Source organism: Perca fluviatilis, chromosome 9 (assembly GCF_010015445.1).
Source record: "Perca fluviatilis chromosome 9, GENO_Pfluv_1.0, whole genome shotgun sequence".
Lineage (NCBI taxonomy): Eukaryota > Metazoa > Chordata > Actinopteri > Perciformes > Percidae > Perca > Perca fluviatilis.
The window spans coordinates 6,511,238-6,520,613 of NC_053120.1; positions in this window are offsets into that span (position 1 = coordinate 6,511,238).

The following is a 9,376-nucleotide window of genomic DNA, read 5'->3' on the forward strand; positions in this document are numbered from 1 at the left end:
GATTTGCTGGGCGTGGTGCGTGGGATTTCCCACTTTTCTGGTCTACATATCCTGCCTCTGCTCAACCATTTTTATCACCGGTGGAGACAAAATGTATCCCCCCCCCTCAAAGTGACCAATGATACTTCACCAATAGACCATTTCTAATATACCTAAAATAGAATTTTAAACTAAGAAAAGCACTGTAACGTGAACAGTCTAGTGCCATAGAACGATAAAATCCGAGCAGCAGTTACTGGTTGCGCCGCTACAGAGCTCCGGGATGCCAGCTACCAGCGGCAGTTGTTTAGCCGCCAATAGGTGACTGTGAGCCAGCTACAGGCACCGCCAGGGGCCGTGGTAGTGGGGTTCAGCCAGAAAAAGTGAGCGTCATGCGGCGATGACAGTTAACTTTATGCACCAAAACAACTTAAGTTTAGGAAAAAGATTGGATTAAAACACTCCCAAGCAACGTTTCCTGGGTGAAAGTAGTTTCTTTTCTTCAGGAAGTGAACTCCCAACACATTCTCACTCCCATCGCATAAAATACGGACGCTTGGCCAGGTGGCTTTGGCGTTGTTACTGGCGCTAAAAGTCTCCTTTAGTGGCATATCTAAACGCGCTTGGTCGGGACTATTCGCGTCACTTTGGACGCTCTGGGTCGGGATGTACTTTTAACTGGCCTGCGGCACAAGAACGGGACAGTTAGGTTTAGGGAAAGATTGTGGGTGGGCTTATAAAAGGTACGTTTCCATGACACGCGGGACAAGAACGGGACACGAACCCCGGTCTCCTGGGTGAAAGTCCTGAGTTGTTTGAACCATTCACCACCCCAACCATCCTCCCTTGTATCTGACGCTGAGAGGCACTGCCCAAGCATCCGTATTTTATGAGTTGGGAGTGAGAACAGGTTGGAACTCCGCTCATCGGCTTGAACACGCTTTATTTTACGTTGACACCACGTTGTGGTATTTCATTTTGAGATTATTTTCCATTGACTATTGTAGTTCATAAATAAGTGTTTTGGCATGGCTGGTGGTGTGGCACTATATCCATGGTATTGAAAGGGGGATTGAATTCTTTAATTCTCTAAAACATCCCCCCCTCTGCTTTTTTCACAAATTGCACCCTGCCTAAACTCCCATAACAACGTACACATCAAGCCTCATTTTTTATCTGTAACGACTGAGATTTGATTGAAATGAACTAGTTCGTATGTGTCTTTTGGCTACGTTGGATAGCAAAAGTGACAATAGCTGTTCCAAACGGCCACTCTTGAACGTAGAGTGAAAAGCCTGCTGTCATAGAGAGGGGGGAGATGGGGAAATCATTTCCATATGGGGATAACGGCACACGCTTCTTTCTGGACAGTGTTTTTTCAAAGACATTGATCGGGTTGTACTTACTTGTACAGTCATTTTGTGAAGAATGAAAAAAGAAAAGAATCAGAGAAAAGACCTATCTCTACCTGCTTTCTCACCTCAGCAAGCCTGGCCAATCGATGTGTGCAGTGGACGTGGTCATGAATACACAGAAATGTGTATTTATGTACATGAAGTAGCTGGATCATCGCCAAAGGTCAAAAGGGTTTAGAGAGAAGTTGGCAAGGATCTGAAACTTTGTAGGTTTGAAGAAGTTTGGTGTCCATGCATCCTGCATCTGTTGGGCGTCAATCAAAACAGGCGTTCACAGGGTCATCTCTGCAAGGGAACAATTTATTTCTGTTTGAGTAAATGTGCTTTATTACTTCCGTCTTTTTGGTAGAATCCAAGAACTGAAAGTGTACGAGTAAATGAAAACACAGAATGTCTAAATCCAAATACTTCCAATGCAGCGTGACTCACTGCCCCCCCACCCCAGACTGAAGTTCTGCCTAGTCATGCTCACGTTCACTATGATTTCAACGCTAACCTGTAAACAATCCACACCTAGAGCTGCAAAGATTGATCAACTGATCGATTAGTTCTCAACTATTAAATTAATGGCCAACCATTTTGATTATCAATTAATTGGGTTGAGTAATATTATTCATGAAAAAAAATTCCAGGGTTCTTATATGTGAATATTTTCACATATTTCTTCTAGTTTCTTCTCTCCTCTGTGACAGTAAACTGAATATCTTTCAGTTGTGGACAAAACGAGACAATCTGAGGACATCGTCTCGGGCTTTGGGGAAACACTGATCCACATTTTTCACCATTTTCTGGCATTTTATAGAGCAGACAACTAATCGATTAATGGCGAAAATAGACAACAGATTAATGGACAAAAAAAGCCCTATCCACACCAGACAAACAAACGAGACGTGATTTTTGCCAAAATAAACCACCCAAATAGTTTTGGGTTTGTGTTCGGTTCAGAAAGGTGAGAATGTTGTTGGCCAAATGGTCAAATGTATGCTGATGATGCAGTCATCTACACAAGTGCAAAAAGTGTTCAAGAGGCTTCTACTATCCTGACCTCCGCCTTGGTTCCTGTAAATGAATGGCTTTTTAAATCCTGTCTGTTACTTAATACTAAAAAAACTGTTTGCATGATGTTCACTAAACAGTCCCGAGACATAAAACAATCTGGTGTATTTTTAAGAGGAATAGAACTAGAAGTTGTTTCAGAAATTAAGCACCTTGGTGTGACTCTGGATTCCACATTAAGTTTTAAAAAACATGTAAAAAGAATATCGAGTACAGTGAAATTTAATTTACGAAATTTTAAACAAATCCGTCCGTTTATACCATTTGGGGCTGCCAAACTGTTTTTACATTGTATGATTTTATCACATATTGAATACTGTTGTACAAGTTGGACATTGACTGGTATGAACACTCTTAAATTAATAGAATCACTCTATAAAAATGCCTTAAAAGTCTTTGATAAAAAGCCAATGTCCTTTCATATTTGTAATATTTTACAAAAACATAACCTATTAAGTTTGGAGAATTTTAAACATTTCAAATATGCTTGCTTTGTGTACAAAGTGTTAAATGGTTTAGGCCCTCCTTCTATGTCGGACTTCTTTAAAACAAAAACTCATAGTGGGGCCAGGACAAGGGCCTCCTCTAGAGGTGACTGTGAGGTGCCTTTCAGAAGAACAGCCTTTGGGCAAAATGCTTTGTCTGTGAAGGCTGGTAAGTTCTGGAACAGTATCCCCATCAGTGTTAGGGAATGTCCGACATTAATAACATTTAAAACCAAACTTAAAGTGTGGCTTAAAGCAAGCCAGTCTTGTAATCATTAAGTGACTATTTTACTTTTGCCTGTACTTATTCATTTTGGTATTGTTTTTTTTTTTTTCTTGGATTTGTATGTTGTAATGTATGTATCTCTGTAATTTGTCTAGGGACTGCGGATGTAAATTAGCCCTGCGGCTATAATCCGGCGTGTTTACGTCTGTTTTTGTTGTTTCAATGCAGATGTTCATTAATGTGCATTGTCCCTATCAAATAAAGGATTGACTGACTGACTGACTGACTGGCCTTTGTTCTTAAATCTTAATAAAGGCCATGCAAATTTAATCCATGTAAACAGGAGCAGGTGAGTGGACTGCGGAGGATGACTTATTCATGAAGGCCTATCTGACCGAGACCAGGGGGGGGGGGGGTAAGATGTGTCCAAAAGCTTGCATGTGAATGTCACCATGCTAGATTGCTGATCTGCACCGTCGAGGATTACAGGTGGTGGAGTCAACATGAAGGGGTGAGGGCAAGGGTGTAGGTTTTTTCTCAACATTGGGGGAGGGACACATTATCACTTTTTACTGCAAATATCTTTTTTTTTGTATGTAAAAGACAATTATTATTGTCCTGTAGGCCTATTGCTCAAAACTTTCTGCATGTTCAAAACATGGGGGGCATTTCCCCCGCCTGCCCTTCCGAAATCTACGGAAAGGGTGAGTGTGTTTAGAGAGTCTCCCGCAGACCCACAACCACAAGAGACGATGATGCACCAAGAGACGGCAGCTTTTCACTGCAGGCAGGTTTCTCTGATCGCTCCCTCCTCTCTGTGTTTATCAGTTGAAGTGTAGACCTGCAGGATATTGATATTTCACAGCACACCATCGCTCGTACAGACTAATCCGTACGGCGTGTTGTTGAGCATCAGCAGTATCGCTAAAGTAAACTGGTCGAAAATCTGTTACGACAGCAGCTTTGGGAGAAAACCAAAATGTCAACGTTTACCACGGTTGGCCGACGTCCACGCGACGGATGTGTTGTGACACATTTCTGCCGGCAGACTGAATTTTCTGAGTTAGCATATGATTGTTGATCAACCAACTTGCAATCCATAATTTCTTACATTTTAATCAAATAATATGCTACATGATTAAATAAAGGGAGGTTCCCTCCCAGAAACACCAAACGAGGCTCCGGACTGAATGGGAGGATTTCAGGGTCTCACTGCTACAGTCGAAAGAGCTGAAAACAGCTCCGCTCCGTGAATGTGTTTTTGGTGAGTTGTGAAAAATGACCTCGTGTCAATTCATGTTTTTTTTTAGCTGAAAAATTTGTTGCGTTCAATTTTAGGGACAATCTAGAGAAGGAACTTGAAAACATGAGTTGAGATGATTTCCACAGCATTTAGATATTTAGATAGATGACTATATTTCACCATGAGGCATGTTCTGCAGGATCACCTCGACACATTCTGTGCCAAACGTTGCATTAAAGCCATAGGTAATTTATGGGGGTTACAACCCATCCAATATTCAAAACTGGACTATTTCCGAAGTTTTGGATCCTTTTGTAAGTATTTTTGGAACGATGTTTCAACATTATTGCAGCTTTTTTTCAACGTTTTTGTTGCTTTTTCTGAGTTTTGGTTGCCTTTTTCAAGGTTTTTTGGCAACTTTTTCGACATTTAAGTAGCCTTTTTTTGGTATTTTCTTCGACGTTTATGTAGGCTTCTTTGTTCGTTTTTTTTGGCTTTTTCCGAAGTTTTTGGCGCTTTTTCTGACATTTGTCGTCTTTTCTATCCTTTTTTGACAATTTTTTTCAATGTTTCTTCAAAACATGCATACATGTTCCGTATGGTGAATTTACTCCTGCTATGTTTCAAAGTTTCTATAGCAGAAATATGGGTTTCTTTCAACCAAATTGCCCAAAAATAACATGGAGGGTTCTGTACAATGTTCTTCGCAGGTAACATTAATGATAACTTTTTTTATTTTATTCAATTTTATATGGCATTTGAAAAAAAATTATTAAAATGGTTTCAAAAGCGTATCCTGACTAAACTTTGACATATAGCAGTCTGTGATTATCCACTCGACATTCTCTGATCCTAATTATTTGTCAAAATTATTTATAATTTCAGCTTTTTGTAACTCAAAAATTAGTTATCATTTCATATAAATGAGGTTTATTGACCATGAATTCCAAAAATGGTGGTGTTGGTTTGAAAAAAGCAACAAAAATGTCTTCCTTTTTAATTTAGACATAGACGAGAGTCAAATTTGACCCATTTTCTAAAAGTCTATATCAGAAACATGGGTTTCTTTTTAACTACCTAATTTTGATTGCCCAAAAATAACGCAGATGATTCCATACAAAGTGCTTCGCAAGTACAACAAAAGATCGAATCTCTACTTTCATTGAATTTGGGGTGTTGTATTAAATTTTTTAGCATTAGATTTTTTTTTTTAATGTTTCGAAACAGTATCCTCACTGAACGTTGACATATACCCTTCTGTAATGATGCTTCCTTTAAATATTAGTCTAAATAATTCATAATTTCTGCTTTTTTAACTCAAGAATTAGATATGATTTGCTATAAATGAGGATTATTATTGACCATGAATTCCAAAAATAATTGTAAAAGTAGTGATAATAAGTTGGTGTTTGTGGTGTTTATACATGGTAATGAAAAGAAGCAATAAATGCACAAAAAAAAAAAAAAACACAAAAAACATTGACAAAGGGCGCCCGGATTGCTCAGTTGGTAAGATTGGGCGCCCATATATAGAGGTTTACTCCTCGACGCAGAGGGCCCAGGTTCGACTCCGACCTGCGGTCCTTTTCTGCATTTCATTCCCCCCTCTCTCTCCCCTTTCATTTCTTCAGCTGTCCAGTCAATAAAGGCCTAAAAATGCCCAAAAATTGATAAAAAAAAAAACAACGCTAAATGTGTCCAAAAATAGACCTAGAAAAAGGTTTTCAGTTTTGACCCGGGAGGACGATGCAAGACAACACAAGGGTTAAATATCTACATTAATAGAGAAGAGAGAAAGAAGAGAAGAGAAAAACTGAACTAATTTGTACACTGGAGCGAAAGAACCGAACTGAAAAACATTGACCCAAAACAGAACAATAACGCCGGCAACAAAAGCAACAACTACCACAACAGCAGCAGCGGCGGCGGCGGTGGCGGTGGTGAAGGTAGAGAACATTAGCAGTTAGAGACACAAAGACTGGCCTCAAACTGCCAACATCTCTCACCACAAAAAAACTACCTCCGAATGAAAAGGCAACATGTCAGACAAAGCAGCTCCTCTCTTTCACTAACTCCCTTTAGTTTCTCTCAGTTTCTATACCTCGTCTTCTCTGTGACGGCTCACACCTCTCTGTCACCGAGCGAGGGCTGCCATGACAGTTGCAGCACTCCGTCTGCGTCTCTCCTCCGCCCGCCGCCGCCGCCACCGCCGGCGGCAGCGCTGAGTCTGCACTCCTTCCCCACAAACACTTCTTCATTCTGTTTATTTCTCCTCGTCTCTCTTCTTTTCCCGCAGAACGATTCCTCTGCTCTGTATTAAACAAGCTAAATGAGGACATGCTTTTATAAGGCGGGAGCTTTGAGTGTACCCCAGTTTAAGTTACATCGCAGAAGAAAGGGGACGTTGTACCGCTGCTTTCTGTTACTCCGGCAGTCTGTCAGATACCGGCTTCCTCTGTCTCTCTCTGTGATACTCGTATTGTCAATTTAATTGAGGAAAACTTTTAGGAGTTACATACACCAAACTTCTACCAACACATGTAGAACTTTACTATACCGAGCCTTGTCCTTAATAGGAAAACCGGCAGCATTGGACATTTGGGTAACACTTTATCTACATAAGAGTGACATGACAGTATCATGAACATATGACACTGTCATGACACATGAACTCTAATCCTAACCCTAACCATAACTTGTCATGACAAAAACCGAATGACACGTACTAAAAGAAACGTTATGTCATAAACGTTTATGACTTGTTTATAATGTTTATGACACGTTCGTGACAGTGACATGTCACTCTTATGTAGATGCCCTTCAAGTAAAGTGTAACCGACATTTGTTTAAATGGTTAAAACAACCCATGTTTAAGTTTTAACAAGCAGCCATAGCAAGTCATGTTAGTTCTGTGTTATCCAGACCTCTGATTGGCTGTTTACACCGCAGATGTTTCTTAGTAATCCAAATAGGTTAGGTACTCATTGATGGAAACCGATCAAAACTTGTTGGAGGGAGTGAGAATGAGAACGTCATTCCCCGTGCAAGAGCCGGAACAATGGCAACGGAAAAAGTTCTCGCAAAAAGATCGACAGGCTTGAATTAGGTTGGTGCAGTCGGTTGTTTTAAGTCAACTTGCAGAAACAGTTTAAAATCGAAAAATGTCTTTGATTGACATGACAAAACGTTAACTCAGAATAACCTGTAGCGCAGCTTCTGTAGCAGCTGAAAACTACGCTGTCAGTCACTGCTGATAGGTTTGGACACAATAACCCCGTCCCAAACGGAAAATAGCTAACATGAACACAGTACCAGACTTAAAAACAAAATGTCAATTTGATGCCATAATCAGGCTAATCCCTAGCCTGGCTCCGCCCTCCTACGTACTTCCGCTCAATTTTCATTTTCCTTCAGTACTCCGTCTGGGTTTGCGGTATATTTTTGGGTTTTCTCCGGTCAAATTTTTACCGGTCCAATCAGAGGGAGTGGCTGAGAACGATGACGTTGAGGTCGTGCGCTAGTTTGAGTTGTAGTTCCGTAATGGCGGCGAAGAAAGATCTGAGCGAAGCCATTCGGTCCGTTATGGCAACGTTGCCAAATATCCAGAAGTTAAAGCCCAAGCAAGAACAATCTTTGCTGAGTTTTGTCGGTTGGTGGTGGATGTTGTGGCCCTCCTCCCCCCCCAGGGTTCGGGACAAGTTTGATTTTCCAGCTCGCTCCATTAGGGGTGAAGGAGTTGGCTAAGGCGAACGCTAGCGATGCTAAGCCGATAGTAGTTGTAGTCTCCCCTCTTGTTAGCCTGGTCCTACCAGACAGTACGTAGGAGGGCGGAGCCAGGCTACCAGAGTGGCTCTGGGCAGATCCAATAGTTTTAAACTACAACAGAGTACCCGCCTTTAAGGAAGTTAACACTTGTCAGTGGAGAGAGGCCAGACTCTCTGGACAAATGAAATGGACCAGAGTCTGGTAGGACCAGGCTAGCTAATCCCCTCTATCCTCGCAAAGGTCGAAATAGTGTGATGTTGCTATGTGCACACAAAACCATAGAGTGACAAAGTGCGTGACTTTAACACCGAAATCTCTGATGGCTTCCAATCTCCAACCAACAGTAAGCGTTGGCTTAATGGGTCTGGTTAGCTGTAGTCTCGCTTTGCCAGACCCTTGTCCAAAGCGCGCTGAAGGAAGGTCTGGCTACTCCACATAGCATTCTGCTCTGGTTTATTGGCATTTCTCTAAACCAATCACAATCGTCATGGGTGGCGCTAAACTCCGAACAAAGCCGCTGCAAAATAGTCATTCAACAGAAAACTCAGATTGGACAGATAGTCTAGCTAGCTGTCTGGATTTACCCTGCAGAGATCTGAGGAGCAGTTAACCATAGTCCTCAGAAATCCACCGAATTTAATATTCCAAAACAAAGAAAGTGGAAGGAAACGGAAAAGACATGCATCCGGCGGAATTTCCTGCGGCACCGGAGCAATCCCGGAAGTGGAACGTCATGTATAAGCCTAGGTTAGCTGTGACGTGCTGTGTGCTACCTGTTAATGTAATATTTTATGGACCGCAGATGACGTGAAGTGACGTAAAAGCTTGCGAAGGAGGAATTTTGTCTGTCCATACTCCTGCCTGCACATCCTCCTGCATGACAAACAGGACAAACAGTTAACATACATTACACACACACACACACACACACACACGCACCACAAACACACACACACACACACACACACACACACACACACACACACACACACACACACACACACACACACACACACACACACACACACTTTAAAACTTAGAACCACATTCATGAAAACTGTAAATATACACATCTGTCCATCATAACCTGCCAGAAATGTTTCACCTGTTTCTCCCATGAATAATCTGCATTTGAAGTGTCATTTGTTTGCACAAAAGCATAAAACTTGACCAATAACAGCTGATATGAAAAAAACCTGCATAGTAC